Genomic DNA, 26232 nt, shown 5'->3' on the forward strand with positions numbered 1-26232 from the left:
TTTCCCAGTTCTCCATTTTGAATTTTCATGTTAAATAATCTAGTAGTTAATGTAAATAAAGTTATTGTCAAGTTTGTTCATAAGAGAAATAACAGTACAATATTAGCAGAACCGAGCTGTAGAGCAAACTGTGGCATTCTGAAATTAAGACACATTTAATGTCTGAAGACTATTTTAGAATAAAAGAAAGTAATAGTATGATTTGGGAAAAACTGGTTATCCTTTTCGTTTCTTAAGTAGAAAAAAATTAAAAGAGTTGTATTCTTCTACTCATATAGAAATGAATTCCTTGCTTTGTTGTACTGTACTCAGAGGTAAGGCACCAAAACATGAAGAAACAAGTCAGAGAAAATATAGATGTATTCATATCTATTTAGTGTGCCTATCGTGTAAAACCAATGCTCAATTAGAATTCAGGTAACAGGATACCGTTGAACCACCCAACCTCAAGCTCATGTGGCAACAGAATCACGAAGACACACCACATAAGAGAAAAGACTTCGGCACCAAGCACAGATCACTTGGAAAATCTGGTTAGCTCAATAGTTTCAACTTTCTCCCAGTAAATTTTTTCATTAGAATTCACAGTGAATAATTAAAAGTATTTTTAAAATGAAACATTCATGTTTTGCACATAGTGTTCAATAAATACATTCTGAAATGTGTCCTTATAACTCACTGCCAGTGGTACCTAATGAGTGAAGAATAAAGATGCAGCAAGTTCGTCACTCACTGGCATTACTCACTGTGGAAATAAAATATACTCTCTATTTAAAAAAAAGTTGGTGAAAATATTAAAAAATAATAATCAATTCTAATCCTATCAATTAAAGAAAACCACTGTTAAAGTTTTCATGTTTTATTATTATGTTGAAATTAAATTAATTTTTCCTGACTACAAAGGTAATACAGACTCTGTTTATATTAATAAATATGAAAACACACAAAGAGGAAAATATTTTCTCCTAGCTTTCTTTCTAAGTATCTTTAAAGTAAAATTGAAATCAAATCATATATATATATATCATATATACAACTTTATAGCCTTTTTTTTCACATAACAATATATCAAGAGTATATTCCCAGGTTTGGAAACTTTTCTCAAAAACATAGTTTTTAGTCTCATTTAGGTGTTCCATTTCCTTATTCTGAGACATTTAGGATGACTCCAGTATTTTCTTTTTTGCCATTGTAAGTAATGTTTTGCATCGTTCTTGTACATATATATTTAACCTCATCATAGATAATTTCTGTAATATTCTTTCATAGGAGTATTATCAAGTTCAGTGATATGCACCATGATACATACTGCCAGTTTGCTTTAAAAAATAATACTTTATCAAATATTTGAGATAGTAATATATAGTTTTCAAATATTACTTGAGTAAAAATGTTGGTTTTAAAGAGATATGTATGTCAAAATGTAGAAGTAAAAATGGGCTCAGAATACTTAAATGTTGTGTTATAAGTCAAAAACTAAGAAGTTCTTATTTCTGCTTTAATTTAACTTCCTAAAGAATGACTTCCTTTTAAGTGTAATTACTTCAGAGTCCCTCTATTTCAGTTTACATCTGTTTATTGGGATACTGAATGAGAGTTTATCTATTCCAACACTGAGGCATTTCATCATGCAATAAGGTTTTACAAGCCAGGGCTTACAAGTGCCACGGTTATCAAAGTGTGTTCTGCTGGCCTCTAGGAATTCTGCAGAACTCCCTACAACTTTTCTTCTCAGAAGAGTTCAATATTCATTTGTTTTATAAATCGGACTCCTTTTATAAATTGGACCAAAGTTTCTGTGGCTTAAAACAAAGTTTAAAATCTATTATTCTAGTGAGCCAGTTTGACGTTGTAAAGTGCAATATTTTGAATTCCCTTAGTATCTGGCACGTCAGTAAGATAGAAATCTATTGTGTGGATATTTGAGTGTGTATAGTGAGCAGTGAATCACATCTTCATCCCCTCTACTAGCTTATGTTACAACTGGCCTTTATCTCAGTCCCCATGGAACTCCCTGTCACACGTTACAGATGAGAGGTGTTAGAAGAGACTACTGTTAGTGTTATGAGGCAGATGCCAACGCATTCATGAGTTGATCGTACTATTGATTCGGGTGGTATGTCGCAGTAAAAAAAAAAAAAAAAAAAAAAAAAACAGCTATTTCATAGTAATTTCTTCAGGTTTCTTTGATGTATGAATAGTGTTCATCTCAGAATTCAGTTTGTCGAGAATCATTTTGCATAAATAATGCAAATAAGAATTTTCAGAAACTATTATGCACATTATCTGTTCTCTGTTCTTTTAGTTTTAAAATCCTATGAGAGAATAAAGCTGTTTTAACAGACCAAAGTATTGATTGGAATATTCCTATCACCGAGTAATATAAATAAAACCCAACCTATATATATTTGAAATGAAAACCATACAATCTTCAGTGGGATATCACCCCATGACATTCATTAATGAGTATATTAAATCAGACATAAAGAGAAATGGCTGTAAGGAAATGTGAAAATTCTTCTCTGCTAATTGTCAGTTAAGAATTGACAGCAATTTCTGTCACATGGTAAAAGGCTGACCTTTCTTGTGGCATGGAGCTGAGACCTGGTTGATCTTTTTAAACCTTTACCTGTCCTGATACTTATAGCTACTTAAGAGGGATTCCGTCAACAAAGAGCCTGTCATGTATGGAACCTGGACAGCTCTTCCCTAAATGGGAAGCTAAAAATACCATCTTATTTTTAAACAGCAAGTTTGTGCTGCCTAAGTTGTTAATAGGCTTAACTGTCTACCTTTTACCAAACAAAAGTCATTTGCAATCATGCAAAGCAGAAGCTAAAGAACTGACTTCTTTTTGTTACAGGAAATAAGTTGTGGAGATGAGATTTGTGGCATAAATTCTATGCCATATGAATTTTAACAGCCGTTTAATTTAGAAAGCAATGATTCCATTCACCCTAGAAGACTGAGCTTTGTTAAATTACCAAGTAGAAAGTATGTTTTTAAAATATGTGGTTTTTAAAATATGTTGTTTTTAAAATATGTAGTGATTGGATAGATCTTGGTTATAGCACGCTATACAAACTAACCACTAATACTGACACTGGGGAAATGAGCCAGGTGTCAACCTGATGAACAAATTTTAAAATCTTCACTGTGTTTGTGTGTGTGTGTACACGTTATTACTATTATTATTGTGGTTGTTGTTTAATCTCAAGTGGGTAGTTATAAAGTTGTACTGTCTATATCCAGGAGAAAACTTCTTAAAGATACTAATGATTTGAAATCTTTAAATTGAGCTTACATCTGAATGCTGAATCAGAATTTATGGCAAGTGCTAGAATCAGCTTCATCTGTTTAAAGTCCTCGGGAGTGGTAGACCAGTGGTTCTCAATAATGGCTGCACACTCTTAACACCTAGGGAACTTTCAAAAATTCCAGTATCTTAATTAAATGACACTGCGGGGTGAGACCCAGACATTGGTAGCCTTTTAAACCTTTCGGGTAATATTAATGAGTAGCCAATTTGAGAACCACTGATTTAGATTGAGCCAAACCCCTGGGTTGGTTACATATTGAATGAGACACTTTTTCTCTGCCAAGTTGGCATCCAAATCCTATTATCGAAAGGACCACTGAGAACCACTGGTTGGTCACCAGTTGTCATTTGCCCTGTACATTTTGTCATTTACTTGGCCTACACATATTACCTGTCTACTTTTAGTGGAGAGATGACAACTCTGACAGCATGCAAGGCTCTTGGTATAAAGCTTTGAAAAACCTGGTCTTTAAAATTCTCAATGATTAATTCTACTTGGATAATCACTTTACCCATTAAATGGAAACTTTTTCCTGTTTTTGTTCCTTTCTGGAATCTGGTGCTCAGCCAGTTGGCAAAATTGTTATTGTTTCCATTCCTAAAATACTAGTTTTCTATTATATTTGTAAACTCTTGTTAAAAAATGACAAGGACTCCAGAAGATTCTCTAATGTAATTTCACCAAACCTTCCTAATTACAAGGATGAGAAAATCAGCCTGAGCATTGCATGCATGCAGAAGTAAGGACAAGCTTGCACCTGGCACCTACAGGGTGGCCCCTCAAGGAGACTGACAGGTGCATCCTCTGCTGCTCAGTTCTCCCAAGCAGTCAGAGGACGGAGAGGCTGACGCCCACAGCAGCCCTTTCGGCTTACAGCATGCAGCAAACAAAGCTGAAAGACTTGTCTATCATTGGAACAAGTGTCACTGGACTCCTGTCCCTCTCTATCTACTTAGATCCTCCTTTCAAAAGATGCTTTTTGAGGCAGCCCTTTTACCAGGGGTGAAGAGGACGTGAGGCTGAAAGCTGCTGATTGTCCGGGTGACTGAGCCTATTGAGGTGGGGCTCTCAAGGGACAGTGGCCCGGGTGCCCGGGAGTCACAGGAGCATGTGGAGGAGGGCGTAGGGTGCTCGGGGGCAAGCCCCGATGGGGCAGCTTCTGATTTCACATGCTTGTAAATCACATGCATAGTTATGAGCATCGAAAGTTTACTGAAATCCAAGTGCTCAACGGTCCATGGGGAATGATGTTCTATTTTTCTGAAGTTGGTCAGAGACCTAACCTTTCATGGGTTTCTTAGTCTTTAGGATACAATCTTATGGCAGCTCATGAAATGTTAGTGCACTCGAGTGAAATGAGTCAAAGCAGAAGCATGAGAAGCAGTTTACTTTTCAGAAGTAGTATTGGAAATATAGCATGCATAAATACATACGGTCATGACTGGCCCATATAGCAAATGCTTCCTCGGGAACATTGTTATAATTCTGCTTTTAAGGATGAATAAAATTGTGTGTTTGGATAAAAGAAGGCAGCAACTTATATGTATTAAATATTGCAAAAGAAGAATCACCATTCTGGAATGTTTTTGTACAAATGACATTTTAAATTTTTTAACCTATCAAATTACTGCATTAGAATTTAGTTATGTGCTATTACACCTCATCTAAAAGAGATTTCCTACAGTAGTGAAAGTAAACACTAAATAAATTCATTATAAATGTGGTAGAAAGTTAACTGAATAGTCCATACAAAAATAGAAAATTATAAGCACCTCCTTTTTTTGTAGTTTAAAATTTCAGCTCCAAACCATTTCATTGAAATGTAAACAAAATGTAGGCCTCCAATTAAAATTTTTGACTACAGTTCTTTTTAATATCAAGGTAGTAATAGCATGGTTTTGAACACAACTATCTTTATTATATTGAGTTATGCTGGCACTTCACATCAAAATGCCCTGTACTCTGCTTTCAATTTTTAAATAAATTTAATCTCATTTTAAACTTACTATGAATGCCCACAGAGGGAAATTATTTTTCGTAAAGCAAAAAGCCTCTTATTAATGTGACATAATCTCATGTAATTTTCTATTTGGTTAAATTAGTTTTCATTTCTGGCATTGTTATTTCATTATTTTGGCACTTGCTATTTTATTCATAAAACCTTTTACTAAAAAAAATATAAATGTGCGTATATATGGTGGATGCTAGTTTCAGCCAGTTTAACCTACAAGTTTTTGTCCACTGTGCCTCATGTATTTTACTGACACAGAAGCTGGAGTGGCATATGCAGTGTTCCTGCGGTTGAGGAGAGAAAGGCCTGCCTTCTCATTTTAGGTCCCAGAAGTCAGGGCTGAGAGGAGGAATGTTTTCATGTATTTTATATTCATCTTAGACATGAAGGGCAAAGGAAATAGAGCCAACCTGTCTGATAAGAGCTATGGAAATCACTTAAAGTGAGTTAAAAACCAAGAAATTTGGACTCTATATGAGGTCTACTGTCTTTAAAATACATCTCTCTGGACAAGGCATCCACCACCTCCCACAGACTGTCTTTCATTAGAAAGAGAAAGGAGAAGACATACTGGTGTTGGCAGTTATTGGTTTCCAGTGGCTATTTTGCCTAATGAAAAGAAAATATCAGGCACCACAAAGCTGTCTCTGAAGGGTAGGGTAGCACAGCCATTCTTCTTAGAGACATTCAATAGCTTTTCTTTCCTAAGGCTGCAGTCTTCAGTCAAGCCATGTCATAAGTAGGGATACTGTGGTCTTCTTTCTTACTGATCATAACCACCATTTTTAAACACTTACTTTGCTAAGCCATTAGACACATTACCTCTGGGATCCTTAAGTAACCCTATGAAGGAGGTACTACTCTCCTATTTTCCAGATGAGAACACTAAGACTTAGAAGTAAACTGCCTAAGATAACTTTGAAAGTTCCAAAGCTGGGAATCAAATGCAGCTTGTCTGACAGCATGCTGCCAGCCATGGTGCTATGCTGCTATATGGGCTTTGATCAGCAAAACAGCATAGAAGGAAAGAGCATGTTCGATAGACAGAGATTGCTGACGATTAGTATTAAGCACTCTCAGTGCTGCTAGTCCTGGCTGGCAGGACAAGGAGGAGGCAGCTCAGGGCCTAGGTGTGCCAGAGTGACAGGCACACAGCCCCGGGGTCCAGTCCTGGAACCCACACCATCCACTGATTTTTTGGCCCTGGGCAAGTTGCTCAATGTCTCTAGGCACAGTTTCATCATCTGTAAGACAGGTATTAAAAGTTCATACCTAACGCTTTATATGCATGGTCTCACATGAATGAGAAGCACTTTGTAAACGTTAGCTGTTATTACCATCCATCATACCAACATGAAAAGGAGGAGAAGGAAAGGAGCACATGCCCACCCCCAGAATGACCCACAAGCTCTAGTGGCCACTGTTAACTGTACTCCCTGGTATTTAAACAGCACCACTTAAAATGGATTTGAATGAAAATTTATGGAGAATTTGTAATAGTGTTAGCATTGGCACCAAAATTACATGGCTATCTCGTGGAAACAAAGTTATATTGCTGTTGCGTGTGGGTTTTTTTTTTTAACTCATAAACATAAACCTGGAATATATTTTTATTTAAATTTGTCAATGGAGAAAAAGTTCAACTGCATTTTTATGGCTTCACCTTTTTAACATTAAGTGTACGACATTGCTAACCCCTCATAGTGCAAAAGCCCTCAGCCCTGGAGTTTCTCAGAGCACATGCCTAACAGCAATTAAGCACAACGCAGCTGATCCAGAAGTATGGCAGCAACCTTTCTTCAGAATTTCCTTGCTTTCATGGTAGTTTTTCTGAACCTGGATATTACAGTAATGTAGGTCTTTCTTTGTGCTTGTTTTGGAACATGTTTTATGTCAATCTGCCACTGAGTTCATAAATTGTAGGATTTGCAAAGGAAATATACCGGGACTGAAAAGTAAGAAGGCACATATTTTTACCCACTAGCAACTACTATTGCTTAAGGCACAGATTTTTGAATCTCAAGAGTGGAATGGGGGCAGTTGGGTGAATTGCTCTAAAATTAACATGTAATGTCATATTACAGAGTATTACTCAACAAAATATTTCAAAAACAAACAACAATCATCTCAGTAAAATGTACCATGAAGTTAGAGAAGAAAGAACTTTCAAGTAAGTTTTTAACGTTAAAGAACAGCAACAGCAAACTACAGTAAATGTATCAGTGAAATGTGCTGGAATTCAGGTGCTAAGAAGATGTAAAATCCAGTGGCCTCCATCTGCTACCTCCTGCGCAGATTCCAGGCTACGAAAGATTCTTTTCCTATCACAGTGACTCAACAGTTAAAGGTTTTCTAAATCTGTAAGCATGGTCTTGTCTGTCTTTCTATGAGCAGCTTCAGAAGTTTGTTTATGTAGCATTTTGCTTCTTTTAAATGCAATTTTATTGAGATACATTCACACCCCATATAATCCATCCAAAGAATACAATCAGTGGCTCACTGTATCATCATTTAGTTGTGCATTCATCACCACAATTTTAGAATGTGTTCATTACTTCCAAATAAAGAAAAAAATAAAAATAGAAAAACCCAAAACATCCCACACCCCTTCTACCCTTCCCCTATTATATATATTTTTTGTCTTTATTTTATTACTCATCTGTCCATACGCTGGATAAAGGGAGTGTCAGTCTCAAAGTTTTCACAATCACACAGTCCCATGATAAAAGCTATATAGTTATGCAATCATCATCAAGAATCAAGTCTACTGGATTACAGTTCAACAGATTCAAGTATTACTTTCTTCTGTAGTTCAAGTATTACACTAGAAACTAAAAAGGAATATCTATATGATGCATATGAATAACCTCCATAAAGACCTCTCAACTCTATTTGAAGTCTCTTAGTCACTGAAACTTTATTTTGTTCATTTCTTTTCCCCCTTTTGGTCAAGAAGGCATCTCAATCCCACAATGCCAGGGCCAGGCTTTTCCCTGGGAGTCATGTCCCATGTTGCAGGGAATCTTACACCTCTGGGAGTCATGTCCCACATGGGGTGGGGAAGAGGGAATAGTGAGTTTATTTGCAGACTCTTAGGCATAATTATAAGTAGGCTTAGCTTCTTCTTTGCAGGAATAAGTTTCATAAGGGCAAGTCCTAAGACTGAGGGCTTGACTTATTAAATCGTGAGTCCCTAATGTTTGCGAGAATATCAGAAATTCCCAAGGTGGGGAAGTTTAATATTTCCACATTTTCCCCCAGTCCCTAAGAGGATTTTGCAAATACTTGTTTATTTTCTGCCCAAAATACTCTTGGATGTATTGGGATATTTTATCAACCTGTGCGGAATAGCAAGATCTCATTCCCTATTCTAAGTTTCATGGTATTATGTTGTTTAAATAAACTGAGCATACATGTTAAATTAGATAGTGTACTGCAGAGAATATAAATTTTGTACCAAATAAAGATCTCTTAAATAATAGTTAAAACTCAGGAATAGATGTGACTGCTATGAGCTTACAATCTAGGAACCTTTACAATAAACCTTATTGAACATTCTGTACTCCTCTGTCTTCAACGGCCTGATCTCTGCTCCTGTTCTATTCCCTGACAACCTATGTTCTCAGATTCAGTTCTCAGCATTTGCTCATCATGGTTAATTTATATTAGTGAGGCCTTACAATATTTGTCCCTTGTTTCTGGCTTATTTCACTCAACTTAATGTCCTCAAGTTTCATTCACCTAGTTGCATGACTCACAAATTCATTCCTTTTTACAGCTGCTCAGTATTCCATTGTATGTATACACCACAGTTCACCCTTCCGTTCACCTGATTATGTACCTGTGGGCCACCTCCATCCATTGCAAATTGTGAACATTGCTGCCGCAGACATCAGTTTGCAAATGCCTATTCGTGTCCCTCCCTTCAGTTCTTCCAACTATATACCCAACAATGGAGTTGCAGGATCATATGCCAGCCCTGTACTTTGCCTCCTGTGGAACCACCACTCTGCCCTCCAGGGGGGCTGCACCGTTCCACTTCCCCATCAACAGTGAATAGGTATCTCTCTCTCTCCACATCTTCTCCAGCACTTGTGTCTCTGTTTTTTAAACAGTTTTATTCTCACACCATACAATCAGTCCTGAGTGAACAGCATTTTGCTTTTAACAGAGTTCTTTCATTTTTACATTGCTTTAATGTACTTGTTGGTAATATTCATCAACTGACATTTAGCAAAGTGATGTTGAAGTCTGTAATTATATTGAGCTATCATAATATCAAAGTGGATAGAATTGGGATGCTTCTAAAGTGTTTTTAAAAACTGGATCATTGGCCAGAAATTAAAATTATCTTTGGATTTTTCAGTTGAAATATGCTTTGAAAAATAATAAGCTATTTATTGAGAGCATTCTGTAATATGTTTTAATGAGAAAACCTTGAGAAAATTTTTATAAATTAGGTAACTTTTTTTATCCCAGCATGGCTTTGTGATACCAGGTGACAATGCGTAGTATGTGTCACAGTGGCTCTCAGGAATTGCTGTCAAAAGAGAGGTAAACTTTGAATCTTTTGTCTAGTGAATTTCCAGTTTACTCTGAACTGGCATGCCATAACCTATTTAATTTTAAGTTCATGCATTCACTCATTTGAAAATATTGTATAATACCTCAGGCCTAAACATCCGGTCACATAAAATCAGCAAAGAATAATGACTTGTTTAAGGTATGTGCTAATCGCTCTATCTTACATACCAAATGTAGTAGAGCACACTAATGAGTTTGATCTAAACTTATTCTATCATTACTAACAGTTGAAATTATTTAATTTGATTATAGAACTGAACCCAATAAACTGATGTCAATATAAAAATAAATCAATACGAAAAGGGATCTTAAATTTTATATATGACCACAAAATTCTTGAGAGCAGGTCTTTTCAATATTCAGATATCAAATGTTCTGGATTTCTCTCTAAGAATGGCTCAATTCTTTCCTTTCTGTTTCTAAACCAGCCTCTTATCCTAAAGCACCTTTGATCCAAAAGGATCACAAACTTAAATAAAACTACATCTTTCCTCAGGCTATTTCTCTATAGAGAAGGCACATCTGTTCCAAGAACCCTTAGCTAACAAACAGTTTGAAACTTTTCAGAGAATTCATTAAAAAAAAAAAAAAGATTATGTCTGCAGTATGAATGAAAGATGTTTGAGTTTGGGAAAGTTCAGGAAGGTGCTATTTTTCAGAGGATAAAAGATAAACAAATTTAATGTCCATTAAATTCTTAGCCTTCCTACGAAATATTTGGTGATGACTCTCTGACAGTGGAAACATCTTTCTGAGTGTGAACACACCTGTTCAGGAAAAGTGAAACAAAACTTGAACCAACTTCCCTCCACATACATCTGTCATAAGTTATCAGTTACTAACCTAGACTGGGTTCAAGCCTGTGACCCGAGGTTGAAATTGCAACCAGTCTCCCTTTCTCTCTCACCCAGTGTGTGGTTTTTCACTGTGTCACCATGAAAGCTTCTGTTTAAATCTCCAGGGATTTGGGCAATCAGATTGGCTCCACAACACTAATAATGTATTTGTATCTCAGATTTCTCTGCACGTCAGGCTACGGTTGATCTTAGCTGGCTTTCTGTGGCCGCAGTGATGTGGTTAGTTCCACCAAAATGACTTACCCAAGAGTTGGTACCATTTCTTAATTGCATTAGTGGTCATTCTAAAGGCAAAGATTTTTTTCTTTTCCTTTTTTTTTAGATTTTGACTTTGATCAAATGTCAATACGTATAAAACTCCTGGGGAAAACAAAACAATAAACCAGGTCAGCTTCTTCCTTTGCAAAGAATTAATTATAGAGGTACTGCTAAGTAAGGCTTCTAGTGACAGCATCAGTTATCAACATTGTCATGTTAGTTTAATATCCTGCCTTGTGTGGTGTGTCCGTCAAAACTAACCCCTCTGTGGCCATAGCCACGTCTGTTCCCAATTCAGTGGCACCAGTTTTACCTCAAAGTGGCTGTGTGTCTTTGAGCAATCTGCCTAACCTTCTGAGATCTCTGTGTTCTCTTCTTTGAAGTAAGAGGTTTGGGCTAAATGATTCCTTAGGTCCTTTCTAGATTCCAAGAGAATCATGGTAGAGAGAAGTCGTCACTGTGAGTGAGGCCCTGGATGACTACTCCCATCTTGCCCAGGCTCAGAGAATGTGGGGCTTGCTTTGCTTTATTCTGATTTTTTTCCCCTTTTCAATGATACAAAAACCCAGTCAGCATCCTGCTATGTGTGGGACCCACTGCATTGAGAAATAGGTGCAATCACCTTTCTATATGTCTGTTATCACTCAGTTAAAACATTTAAAAGCTTCAATAACTCAGCCAGTAGTAAGACTTCATGGCAGGATAATGTCTTACATATGTAGAGAGAACAGCGCAGGAAGTTTTCAGGGTTCTGGGTTTGACGGTGAAGATAAGCCATAACCTTGAAGGAGGGTCTATGTGTTGGTGTGGCAGAAAAGTGTGCATCAGATAATATACACTTTTACAGGCCCTCAAAAGGTTTGGCTTTTACTCTTAGTAAAATGGGGTCACTGGAGTGCTTTGAACAGATGAGTGACAAGATCTGACTTCAGCTTTTTTAGCAGGATCACTTGCACCTGTGTTGAGAATAGACTACTGGGGGCAAGGGTGGAAGCAGGGATATAGGGTAGAAACCTGAATCCTAGTTCCAGCTCCGCTGTGAAGTGCTTTGTACCTGTGGGCCAGTCATTTCACCACGCAGAGTCTCAGTTGCTTCATCTGTAAAATGACAGGGCCAAGAATATCTAACGTTCTTTTCAGTTCCAACTTCCTGCTTAAAATTTAGAAATTTCCCCCGTTAAATATAAGCACTTTTACACATGGTGTTTCCAGAATTTACACCTCCTTTCCTGCAGTTTTAAAGTGCAAATTTTTGGAACTCAGTATATTAGCAATGTAGGCCATTTAATGGGTTCTGGTGAAAGGTTGTAAATTGTGGAAAATATCGATTGTGGTAATGTACGTAGGAAAGCACCATCCATGTCAGTTATAAATGGTAACTCATTTACGATATACACACTGTACCTTGGGAAATGCACATTAAAAGAGGCAAAAGGGCTTCAGATGACTGTTTTTTTTAAAGGATAATTATACTTGGATTTAGCATATACAAAGCCCAATACCAGGTATCCTGAAGCCAGAGGATGGAATACAAAATATAGACCTCTAGTAGTTACTATTATACTTAATATACTAATTATACAAGTGTTGTAGGGAATTTTTAACTTTTTAAATTGAAAAAGAATGACCTTAGTTATAAAGTACCTATAATTCACTCTCAAAAGTAAAATATTCCCAGGTATTCTCGGTGGATTTTTTTTTTTTTTTTTTAATTGAACAAATAACCTTATTTAGTAAAACCGACTTTTGGGCTATAAGCTGAGCTAGGAAAGAACTGTCTGCATTTCTACATTCATTTGAATCTAGAGAAGGTAATTTGGTTGTGGATGTGAAGAATTAAAAAGGGAAAAAGGATAATGTTTGATCATTTTAGTTGCACATGTAAAGATTTCTGTGCTCTGTGTTTCCTTGAGAGAAATCCCATGGTGCCAATTAACCTAACTTATGCCAAAACAATTCTCTGTTTGGAAAGAATAATTTTCATTGTGGGTGTTCCTTGAAATCATATGCCTCATCCCCTGTTATTACCGGGATATGTGCTGTGCAATTGAAAGTACCAGCTTCATTTCCATGCACTGTATAGACTAGAGCTGTATCCCACACACCATATCAGATAATCTGTTTTGATTTTGTTCCTTGCATACATATTTTAACTTTTAGCAATTAAATTAAATGTGGGAAATCCATCTCTACCAAATAAGAAAACCTCATATTTTGTCTCAAAATTATTAAGAACACTAAAATCAGGAGATTTGTTTTAATCAGGAAATTATTTTTTTTTGCAGAAATTTAAAGCAATAAACTTTCTTGTTTAAACAGCATTTTCATTTTTCTTTGAAATACTATGAATGCATTTTTCCTCCTAATACATTTCTCCTTTACTAACTTGTAAGTGCATTCTCCTTTTTGCTAGGCTGTGTTGTCTTTTTGGATTTCTGGAGTATTTTTTTAAGACCTAATAAATCAATTAACCAATATCCATTCAAGATTTAATTTGGTGAATAGAATCTTATGTGCTTTTCATCAGGGCACACATCTTTTTTAAGTCTGAAACCACCACACACAAAGAATTTAATTCTGACAGACATTTGTTCTCAGCATAAATACTTTAGGGCTGATAGTTGTCCCCACTTAATCATGCTTCTTAAAAGTGAATTCCAGAAGACTTGAGGCCCCAAATGACCCCTGTAAGGTGAGTTGTCAGTAAATTACTTTTATGATGTGCCCTAGGGAAGCAGGTCTGCTAGAGACTTGGTAAGGAGCTGGCCCCTCTTGCCTATGGGGAGATGACCTTTAACTTTATCTAACCTTTGCATTTCTAATTCTAAATTTCTTGGAGGCATTTGGTCACATAGTTGGATATCATATTAAGAGAGAGAATTCTCCTGTGCCCACAAGACAGTGTTAACCACATATTTGTTGTTTCACAACCAGATGAAGCATGCCAGTAAGGTTTTTATTTCTACAATTTAATTTTAAATACCAAACATTTAATGAGTTGAAAATAAATGAGTTCAAAACAGATTCATAATTCAATTATGACAGCCTTGGGAGACATTTGGAAAACACTGTAGAAACTTTAATAATGTGTAGAAACTTTAATCCTGCTAATTTTGCTAATTTGAATTTATTGTGGCACTTGAAAATTTATGAGTCATTTGAGATGAATGAAGATTTTACATCAGAATACCTTTATTTTTTCACAAAATATTTAGTTACGGAAAACAAATCTTGTCACATTTCTTGTTGTCTCCATTATGCGAAAGTTGTTGTGCATTTTGAGACTTCTAAGGCACATTGACATTATCAAACATAGGAACTTAGATATAGTTTGAATGAAAAAAAATTATAGCCCTATTTGGTTATGTTAGACTGAAAACATTGGGAAATAATACTTTTTTACATAATAAGTTATCAGTAATTTCCCATTCGTCTTTCTGTGTCTATTTGGACTTTCATATCAGGGCATAACTTAGGTAGACCAAGATGTCTATATTTTAGCTCCATGGTGTCTAATTTTCTTCTTTTCCCATTAGCTTGAGGTGATACTGAATGGACAAGTATATTTAGTTCTTTCCTAAAGAAAAGTATTCACAACTCAGTTTTACTGTCTATAAGTATAATATATGAGATAGATATATATATATCACCATATGGTTGGAAGAAATAAGCTTTTCAAAAAATTACACACCTCATTTTTAATCAGACAATGTTTAAGTATATAAGTGTAGACTAAATGTAGAATACTTCTATAAACTCTTTGATTTATACTTCAGATTTTAGCATAAGCAAAGCTGAGCAGTCTAAGCTTTGCATGTGATTTCATCAGCCCTTTTGAAGAGATCATCAATAAGCAGTCATTAAAGAAATTAGTGTAACTTCAGTAATTTTTCAGTGGGAAAGGAAAGAGACCAGCAAATTCTTTCCTGTAAACTGAAGGTTCTGGCTCAAGAGTATATGTAAACAAGTTGTAAGTTTTAAATATAACTTAAATGCCACCCATGAGAGGACCCCAGTGGCAAAAGAGTTGTCAACAGACAGGGAACAGTCTTTAAATGATGAGGAAAATATTAAATTGGTGAACTAATTTGGGGAGTACATAGGCATCTGCTTCCAAAAAATTCAGCACAAAATGCCCTTTTCTCCCATCCCCCAACCCCAATTGTTTATCTTTGGATCTGGGGGAGATAATAACAGTAAAGCAGATTGTATGCTTAACTTACTAGTAAAGCAGAATGTTTGCTTTCTGTTGGTATAATATACCTAATTAAGTGGTACTTTTTAATGTGTACATAATACTAGTTTCTTACTTATATCAACTTTCCCTTTTTTTAAAATTTCAAAATATGGCAACCAAGCTCACTATTTGAAACAAATTTGGAAGCAATAGCTAGAATAAAGTAGATTAAGCATTTAGACATCAATGTCCAAACCCCCTTAGGCTGTTTGCTTATTTTAATCCTGCCCAAATCATTTGCTTGTCATCATGTATGTAGAGATGATCCTCCTTGGATATGATTGGGTGTTTTTTGTTTTGTTTTGTCTGCGTGTAAGTGTCTTGATGATTTAACTGCTTACAGCGTGTTCCACATTATCATTCCCTGGAGACCTGCTATTCCGTTACCATTAAACATGGACTAGGAGACATACTCACTGATTCATTCATTCATTTAAAAACATTTAGTAAAATTAATATGTAATATGTACTGAACAGGGCCCATCTCTGGAGCCATCTCTGAGCCCAACCCAAAACATAGGACTTGCAGTGGAAGGTCATTCCCTGCAGGAGAATCAGAGTACTGTTACTAGGAGAGGCACAATGGATGCTGGGCAGGAAGAGCAGCAGGGATAGAAGGGAATCAGATCTAATGGGAGAGAGGAAATAGAAACAGAAAAACAATAAATGGCCTGTTATGTTGCTATAATCATAGTATAAGCAAAGTCTGGGAGCTCCCAGAGGAAAAACAGGTAACTCCCTCTCTCTGAGGATGGTGGTGCCTCACATAGGAAGTGACTCTTGAAGGGTATGTGCAGAAAAAGAGGGAAAAGCCTTTCACACAGAGGAAACGTACTCAGCTAGGAATTCTGAGTTTCTTTGGTGAACAGCAAGGACAGTTAAGGCCAGCCGGCCAATATTGTGTTAGGCTCCTGCTCTTGGCTTCTTCACGTAAACAATGTCTCAGCTGCTGTGAGTGCCCTACTTCCCGTTCTAGGAGATCTGGGCAAGGCACCTTAAGAACTGGATCTAAAAAGAACTGAAACATGATTGCAAGGGGAGAAGAGCCTAGGAAAAAACAGAAACCCAATTCAAACTGGCTTAAGCAAAAAACAAAACAAAACAAAACAAAAACAACTCCTGGCTTGGCTTTCCCCTGTGTTGGCTTCATTCTTGGGCAAGTTTTCTCCTTGTGACACAGATTATAGCAGCTCCAGGCTTACATCCTACCAATTTAGCAAATTCAGTGGAATGAGAGGTGCTTTTCTCCAAGAGTTGAAATGGAAGTTGTATAACTGATACCCCTGGCTTGGGCCCCATGCCCACCCTGGAGCCACTTAGGGGTCCCAGGTTATGTGTTAGCATAATTGGCCAAGTCTGGGTCTTGTGCCTTTCTCTGGAGCCAGTGGCAGAGATCAGCCCAATCCGAAGCGTCTAATCCCAAGTATAGAAGAGGTAACTCCCCAAAGCAAAACTGGGATGTTGTTACCAGAGGAAGAAGGAATGGATTCAGGGTTGTCAAAACAACAAGCATTCACAATTCACTGGAAAAATAAGACCACTCTTAATTAGGACACCTGGCTCTTAATAGTCAATCCTGTCTTCCTTATTAGTGAGCTTCCCTTGGTGCCATATTTTAGTGACATTCAAGGGTGGTAAAGCTTACTGTGGTATAATATACCTAATTAAGTAGCACTTTTTTAATGTGTACATAATACTAGTCCCTTACGTAAAGCAACTTCCCTTTTTTAAGACATGTCAACCCAGATACCTAGATTTGATGGACGAATAAAATATGCATCAGCAAGCATTTTAAACTACCAGAAGCAATGGGGTCAAAAGGATTGACTTAATAACATTTAAATTGCAGAAAATAGCCCGTCTCCAGAAAAGGGTAGCTGAGGCCCTGTAAGAAATGCATTTGCACAACCCTGGTCTCTCCTTACTTTGAAAGGCTTTTGTAAAATTTCTCTTACAATTCTTTCCATTAATCAGTCGTGTTAATTAATGAATCACTGTAGAGTTTGCACCCAAAACCTGCAAGAATAAAGAAGTATGTAGGGAACTGCATCCCAAATATTGAGTAGGAAGTACGAAACATTTAATGGTAAGGTTTAGTATTTTGTCACGTATAATTTTGGAGTATTTTGTACCTTATGACTCTAAAGTTCACGTTTTATTTCCAATGATGTTGGGTTCTAATATTTGCAACTTAATTAACTTTGGTAAATAGTGTGGCTTGTTTTAATTTGTCTTCAGTCCTAAGAGTATGATTAATATGCTGTGGACAAAATAAGTAATATTGTCATTTTTTTACACTTTGGAATGTGCAAAAAATTTCTGAATATTCTCATGAGTATTAGTATGCTTTTGCTAAGTATTAATATGCATATTAAAATCTGTTCTTGTTTATTCACTTAAATTAAATGAAAACAAGAAAGTTTGGAGAACACAAATCCTCTGTATGTGTGTGCTTTTATCTCTAACAGGAAAATATTTAAATTTGTCATTCATTTTCTCATTGAAAGCCTTTGCCACATTTAAACATGTTCTTCAAATTAGTACTAACTGCATGAAATATGCCTTAAAAAGTAAAAAGTTAATTTCTTTTTAATGAAAAGAAAATTAGTTTGTATCTTATACATCTGAGTTAAATAGATTACTTAAGTATATAACATAGACTTTGCCTTTAGTCTTCTCTGCCTAAAATCTTGCTGATATAGTCACTACCCCTCACTAAAAATAATTTACTTGTTTTCCTTAGCATATTTTATACCATTGTTTCTTTGTCATATCCATTCCTTCTAAAAACAGTGTTTAATTTGCTCCTGTAAAAGTTGCAGTGGCTTGACCCTCTGCTTTATTTACCACCCTGGCCTCCTAGTCATACTATTATTTGTGATACTTGGTTCTGTCACATGATGGGAAGGCATTTTTCTTGAAACTGACTTCTCATCCATGGAAGCTCCAGGTGGAGTCCAGCCCAGAGGATTGTTAGCAGAAGATGGTTATAAAGCTACTTTCTGTTTGATCAAAAAGCTGACAGGGCTGTGGAATTCAATTCAGAGGAATAAATAGATTTTTCAAAGGTTTCTATGTGGGAACTTATTGAATGCCTTCTGTTTGCTTTGTAGATCTCCAAAAATATGTCTCAGCAATAGGTGTACCATTCATTCATTGAAGAATGGGGAAGATAGCTATTGGTGTGCCATTCCTTCATTGATGGATTCATTCAGTGAGCAAGGGCTTATTTAACTTCTTCTAATTGAGCCAGAAGAACTTGTGAAGTCCAGAAATTCTGTCTTTATAACTTGATACTTTACTATTAATTAATTGTAAACATTCAGGTAAAGATTTATAATATTAAAAAGAGTGAAAGATGGAGGTAATAAGGGCTTATGGACTTGTGTTCCAAGGTTGTTTTCTAAGCAGGTTCAAACATCTCCACATATCGTTGTTCACTTATATGGTGTGAGGCCATCTCATTATTTCCAGAATTGACCTGAAAAATATTAGCATGCATAAAATCCCCATTTATCCATAACAGAGAAGGGCAACTTCTTGTTAACTAAATATTTAACTAATAATTTAAAAGATACATGATGAAAATTATCAATTTTCAAAGAATGTACTCAAAAGTGTCATGAAAAATGCAAAACAAAAAACAAAAAACACCAACTCCAAAGACCTTTACTTTTGGATGCAAAATTTGACATCCATTAGTGTTCTCATCATTAGAAATATACCAGGTTCCCCATCCCTCACCATCCTTTACACAAAATCCTTTGAAACTAGTTAAGTTTCAGAATTCAGGGATTTTCAGATTTGTATTGAATCAATATTGTTCCTACATTACATATTCCCTGATAATCCCAGTGGGATCTGGGATATCACCTCCTAATCAAACACATTTAACATATCTGCAGGAGACCAACTGAATATCCAGACTGAGTGGAATAAATAGAGACATAAATTGCTTTATATCAGTTCAGGTCTAGTTTTGCTGACAAATAAATTTTCCCTAAACTTTATAAAAAAGCTTGTGCTTTTTAAAGCATTTCAAATTTCCAAAGTGCGTATAAAAGATTGTGGACTTCATATATCATAGAGTAATGCTGTAGCATTTATTTGTCTGGTATCATATTTCTACCTCAACTTTGGGGACAGAGCTGGAGAAGCAAAACTAAGAAAAATGGCTTCTGAGCTTCCAAGAAAATAGCCATGGGCTTTAATCACAAAATAATAAAACTTTTGGAAATGTAAGAGGCTTCTGGGATCATTTAACCTAACTCTTTCATTCTACAGTTGAGGAAACTAAAGTCTGGAGAGACAGAATAACTTGTTGGAGGTTGGTTACCCACAAAGAGCCAAACTAATGTTGAATGATATGTAAAATTAACAGACCTGTTGCTTTGCTGTTGTTAGTTTTCCCAGAATGCTCGTATTTACTGAATAACAATGAACAGCAGATTAGAAATATGGGGGAGGTAGAGGAAGCTCCAGAGATGGATTTACTGAGAAGTGGAAACTGATCACAGAGTAGGAATCTGCAAGATTTGCTGGGCAGAAAAAGCTTCATACCATAAGATGCCCTGAAGACTAAGCACCACAACTAATGGATATGTGTCAGGATGACAATACCTGTCCCGGTTGTTCAGGTGCTGTTAAGCAAAGGAAATACAATGTTTTTCCATGAAAACAAAGTGAACATCTACATAGCACTGCTTTTTGGCAGCCCATTCATCCTGGGTTGAATTTATTTCTTTCACAACATCCCCAAATATCAAAGTAAAAAAAGAGAATTACCTTTGCTTCTCCATGATACTTTAATTAAGTGGTATTTCTTAAGGGACAATTTTGGGAAAAGAAACGTGAAATAGCAGCCTCCCTCTGCCATAGATTAGTTATTTTTCAGGAAAACAAAATCTCTCTGTAAAACAAATACAGATGAGATCATTAAAAGAAATGACACTGAGACATTAAGAAAAAGTTAGAATCCTGTTTACAAAGGTAAGGCTATGTGAAATATATTTTTAAAGATCATCAGTCAAATTTTTCTCAGCTTGATCTCCATTAAAATGCAGATGTCCCTGAGAAAGCTTACTTTTATCCTTTCTAGTCTTTTCAGTTTAGTGAGAATGAATTTCAGATCTTATCTCAAACGCAGGTTTTGATGGGGAGAAAGCTTGAGAATCTTTGGGTTTAGAGAGGAAGCAGATATCTTTAAGCAGAAAGAGAAAGGCAAAACCAAAAAGAGTTTGGACACTAAAAACAAATATCTAGTTTTATAATCTGGTCCACGTTAAAGTTGTAGCTTTCAGAATCAAACTCCATTGTCAGTTAATAGGGTTTTGTGTTCTTATTCAGGAATTTTGAAACCTTATTAATTTGTTTAGACTATTGATATACAATCTGATGCTTCTTGTTTTCCTTTTAAAATGAAGAAACTTGGATCAGACTGAATAAAGATAAAATATTTTCTTAATCCCTGTCCTTGTTTAGGATAAATGACTGGAGTAAACTGTTTACTTTAGTCTTCATTTTTATATAAGAAATAAAGAATAAGTTTAACATATTTATAAATTTCAGAATATGAAAGTTGAGCCACAGTTTTAAAAAAATAAAAGTAATTACATCATTTTCCCTTTTGTTTTAATAATGCTAAGGAATTAACAAAACATCACTATGGTTGAAGTAGTTGGTTCTTGGAAATTAAATCTAAGATTATAGTTACATAATTGAATTTAAAGCTTAGAATAAATTGTACCAACTGCTTCCACGTATGTGGATAGCATACAGCTATTGGGCCAGAGTAAAGTATACTTAAGACATACTATATGGTAATGACTTAGATTAGAGGTTAGCCAACTATAGTCCATGACCAAATTGGCCTGCTGCCAGTTTTTATAAATAAAGTTTTATTGTAACACAGCCTCACTATTCATTGAAATATCTATGGCTGCTTTTGTGCTACAACAGAAGAGTAGTTGTCACATGGACTCCATAGCCCACAAAACCTTAAATATGTGCTATCAGGCCCTTTAAGAAAAAGTTTGCTGACCCCATATTTACATAGTCAATCTGTTAGTTATTCGCAGTACACTCCTCTCTGAGAACTTCTGTTGCTTTAAATCTTTGAAGACACTAGAATACCATTTATGCAAGGATCTTTTAACCAAATCAGGGGTATCCTGAAAAAGTTAGCATGTTTCTTTAAATGTGCATTTTAGTCTAATCTGAAAGAGTTTTAATTTTTTTCTGTTTAGTATTTCCTTAGGGCTTTGAATTTTTTAGGATACCATTGCAAAGAACTATTTTTAAGCATTCCATATCTGGGACTTTTGAAAGGAAAGTGGCATAGGTACTATTGATGGCATTTTGTAACTTTCAACTCCAGATGACTTGGGTAGGATTTCCACTGAGCATCATTGGCATGCTTGAATCTTGCATACGGATCACAAATCCCAATTGCATTGTCTTGCTCCCTATTATTAACAATGCAACATTGTCTATTACTGCAACCATTTGCACTATACAAAGAGCCCAGGAATGCCCTTTAAGAGTTATATCCTTTGCCGTGACACTAACCACCTTATGCTGACATGGTCTCTCCATGTGGGCCATAAACTCCTGGAGAAGAGGGATCATCCCGAGGCCCCTGCCTGCACGCCAGCCGTCACATTGTGTGCTTTACACAATTAAAGTTTCCTCTACAAGTGAACCTTTAGTATTTTCCTCCTCTGCCTGAGCTCAGCAATTGAAGTATGTTCTAGAGTAAGAGTAACCATTTAATTTATCATCAAACTGGGCCACTTTAGAGTCTCTTAATAATGCTGCTAGAACATAGACTAGAACTGTGTCCAGGCAAACCCTAATTTTTGTATATTTTAAAAAGACAAAATTTCCTTAACTTTCTATCATGTCTGGCCATTAAATAACTCTGTATCATAAAATAGACTTAAACATGGTTTTGATGGTGGCAACTAAATGACCAAAAACAAAAATGTTTTTAAAATTAAGAGAATTTCAGTTAATTTGAACTTAGTATACTGTGCTTGATATAAGCAACTCTATGGCCAAGCTATCAACAAGGGCAGACTCCTAGTTTTGTCTTCCCACTTCCATTCCGCTTTCTCCTCCTTTCCCTCATCAAAAAAAGCAAGCGGCTGTCACTATAGACAATTGCCAATAAAAGTGTGTGTGTCAGGGGGCAGGGAGGAAAACAGGAGTAAGAAAAGGGCTGATCTAGGGTTATATCAGGATTAGAAAGCAAGATCTTGCACAAACTATCTTATTTCATTTTTTTTCCTTTTTAATCACTGTTTTTCTTTTAAAGAAAAGCAAAATCAGATTTGCATCGATCTTGCATTAAGCTTTACTTATACAGTAAAATTTGAGTACATTTTAAATTATACAGTTCACCATGGTAAGCCAGGACTTTCCATTCTACCCAGAGTTTCCAGTAAAGTTCTGTTTAACCTTTGTGTAAAAGACTACCTTTACTAGGTGACTTATTTTTGCTTCCCTCTTGGGTGGTCCAATGAGGCAGGTTTCCCCATCGAAAAGCATACAGCCCTCTTTTCTGCCAACTGAACTTTACACTGGGATGTGGCTTGGAGGAACAGTTTCTCAATACTATAAACAACTGCTTTCTTGGAACAGCTTGTCGCTGAAGCATAAAGAGAGGTTACTCTTGCTTTAGCCTTGAGTAGCATATGAATTGGTTAAGGAAGTAAGTGTGGCCGACTCACCAAATTACAGTGGGCATAATATAATCAAGTTCAGTATCCTCCCTGGAGGCTCTAAAAAGTATTATGACACCAAGCTTAAAGAAGAGGATTTTTTTAAGAGCCAGGAAATTAGTGAGCAGCAGTCTTTTGGGAAGTGTTGCAAATTTAAACAGAATCATTAGAAATGGCATAAAAGTTGTTTAAGGAAAAAAGCTGGTTAAGAAAATAACAGCGTTTTGTTATCTGTGATCCTGAGTGCACTAAAGACTAGGGTATCTTGGGATAAAAGATGCTATGGGAGTTAGGATAGGAAAGAAATGGGGCATTAAAGATGGGTTAGAAATAGTGAAAACAAAGGAAAAACAAATATTCATAAAATAAATTATTGGGAAGATATTTGCTCTCTGCTTATCCAAATTAGATTATAGCTAAAAATAAAATTTCTACTGACAACTTAGACTATGATAAGATTATGAAATGCATAAATTACTTAGGAAAGAAGGGACAAAAGAATGAGGATGAAGAGCCATTTCCTAGCCCAAAAAAGCTGGAGCATTCTGGACAGGGCTGCTTGTGTATTTGCTTCCTGGTAAGACCCTAGTCTGGACTCCGCAGCCACAGGAGCAGAAAGTTTCTGAGAACACGTATATGAAAACATAAGCACTGAAAAGAGAGATGCTTAGCCAGTGTTTCTTTACAAATTGTTGCTATTCAAAGCATTGCTCTATCTCTTGGGCTCTGTGGCAAATTGGCTTAAAATAAATGATCATGTCTTCAGGGCAAGTGTGATTTGTTCTTTGGCAATATACCACACCTGTGCCATTCTGCCTAACTTTTATATTAAGCCAATCCTCTTCTCATGGATTACAACTTCATAAGGTAGCAGGTATTCATGCTTATGTTTATCTGACTGTGCATCAACCATCCATGCAAATAACTCTGATGGCATCCTAATAATGTTCTCTTCTTGTGTCTGGCCCAGGAAAGCTTTGTCTTTCATAAACATTGCTTTCATAAAAGTTGAGTGCTTTGGGGTGAGGGAGGCTTGCTACTCAATGTGAAGTATGACCCCACAAATGGTGCCAATCAAACAAGTCAATGGACTGAGTGTACTATTTGGCAAACCCACCTCTTATACAGCCAATCCTTTAAATACTTTTGGTTTAGATTAGACCTTAATGTATTATCTGTAGTTGATATGAAGCTTCATGCTGTGTCCCTCTGCCAACCTCAAGAAGGATATTTTAGTCTCCTATAAGAAGTAGAACCGAGAAAATTTATCAGATGGAGTCTAGCACCTTTCAATCCTTCAGTTGTATGTGGACTTGCCCTAGATTGAGTTGATGCTTCAGTGTCTTAAATTCCCCACACAATCAATCGTATCACTTCCCCATCACTTCATTTGGTCTAGTGTAAGCTTTGTATATTTCACGTGCCTAGTAACTTTTTTGGCATCTTTTTGCTATTGGGCTATAGGGCATCTCAGCATTAGCAAAACTAAATTTGATACCTTAGACTCGATTTGCACACATCTTTTAATAGGGAAGGGGATTCACCTTTTGAGATTCTTCTACACTTCAGAGACTTTACAAGGTACACCACATTTAATCCTTGCAACCATCCTATAATCCAGGTATGGTTATCCCCATTTCTAGATGAAGAAACTCAATGCTTGAAAAAATTGTCTGCACAATGATATACATCTAGTAACTGGCAGAAATAGAATTCAAATCCATGACTGTTTGACGCCAGTAATCATGCAAAATCCATCCATAGCCATCCAAAACCCAAACTGTGAATACAGTTGAATACATTTGGCTCCAAAGTCAGCATTGATTTCCAACTTTGCTGTTTTCTATGAGCATTACATAATAAACGAATACAAAGTTAAACTCAGAGCATGTTCCTGCTCCAGTAATTCTCTGTTCCTACACATACATCCAGAATTGGAAAGAGAAACTGCTCTTGATTTTGGCCTTGAGTAGCAATATGAATTGGTAAAGGGAGTAAGTGTGGCTTTCTAGAAGGGTTCCAGCCTGGTGCTGGTTGACAACCAATTCTGTATAATTAATTGGAAGTTCTTTTTTGAAGCCCCAGGCAGTGAAGAGGTGAAAGTGTATGATTCATAATCCAGGCAAGTCTTGGGGAAAAGCCTCACCTGTGCCCAGATAAGCTTTTTCCTACCTTAATGAGCAGGCAGTTTGGTTTTCAGCCAAAATGAATTGGGAGTCTAAATGATAGAACTCATGGAGAAGTGTTGTGCTCTTCTAATGTATTTGAAGACATCTAAGGCTCTTTTTGTTTCTTTCCCTGGTCCACGTCACATTCCAAAAGACACGTGTCAAGGGAGCATGTCAAATGTCAAAAAAAAATCTGTGTAAACTGGTATACATTAATTAACTCATCCAGATGAAACAATTGCAGAATGGAATAAATGAGGAGATAAGCTATATGAGATTGGAACGGTGATTTCATTCTGATACACACACAACTTCTCAATTCTCCTTTTTCTGCTGTTCTAAATTGAATTTACTTGTAAATTTGTTTTGGATAATGGACTTAGACTTGTTATGGGTTTAAAATGGGAGCACCAAACATTATAACTAAAAATGTCATTGGAGTGTTCATTTCATTAACAAGTTTGATGTGTTATAAATGTCATCTAGGGTCCATGCAATACCAGTAGACAGCTATCATTTGGGCACTTGTTATAGATACTGAAACTGTTTCAGTGACAGATAATCACTTTCCAAAGAATTTTGCAAAAATCAGAAAGTTTTCCATAAGTTTCTGGATTGGATTATATAATTGCTTCAGTCTATAGTATTTCAGCTGCACCTGCACACATGCAATTGACAAAGATAGTTTGACTTCAGAGAGCTTTTATTAATGTATTTTATTTTACCCAAAAGGTGTTCTTTATAACAAACAGGAAACCTCATTAAATATAACCCAAAGTTTAAGCAATGGAAAGCCACATAGATGATGTCGTACATTATAAATATTTTTTGTACTTGCTAGTTTATTTCTAAGGAAATTATGAGAATGACATCATGATGACTGACTTTTATTAGTGTTTTTACTCTGAAGCTTGAGACAAGTAGTTATAAGGAAAAACAAATCGCCTAGTGGCATCCATTAATACTTTACTTGATGTTTTCCAGTGACTTTGATCCTAGGAAGTGCTTCCGGAACTACTGTGCTACTATCAGTTCTCTTTTATACATTTATCATAAAAAAGAACATAATAGTAAAG

At 36.1% G+C, this 26232-nt stretch overlaps 1 protein-coding gene across 8 annotated transcripts in view; it reads left to right on the forward strand.

Annotated features, from left to right (window-relative positions):
* Positions 1-26232, forward strand: part of LOC119529895 (hedgehog interacting protein) — a 90953-nt gene that overhangs the window by 14294 nt on the left and 50427 nt on the right. The gene's annotated exons all lie outside the window — the stretch shown is intronic.

Source organism: Choloepus didactylus, chromosome 3, assembly GCF_015220235.1.
Source record: "Choloepus didactylus isolate mChoDid1 chromosome 3, mChoDid1.pri, whole genome shotgun sequence".
In the NCBI taxonomy this organism is placed as follows: Eukaryota; Metazoa; Chordata; class Mammalia; order Pilosa; family Megalonychidae; genus Choloepus; species Choloepus didactylus.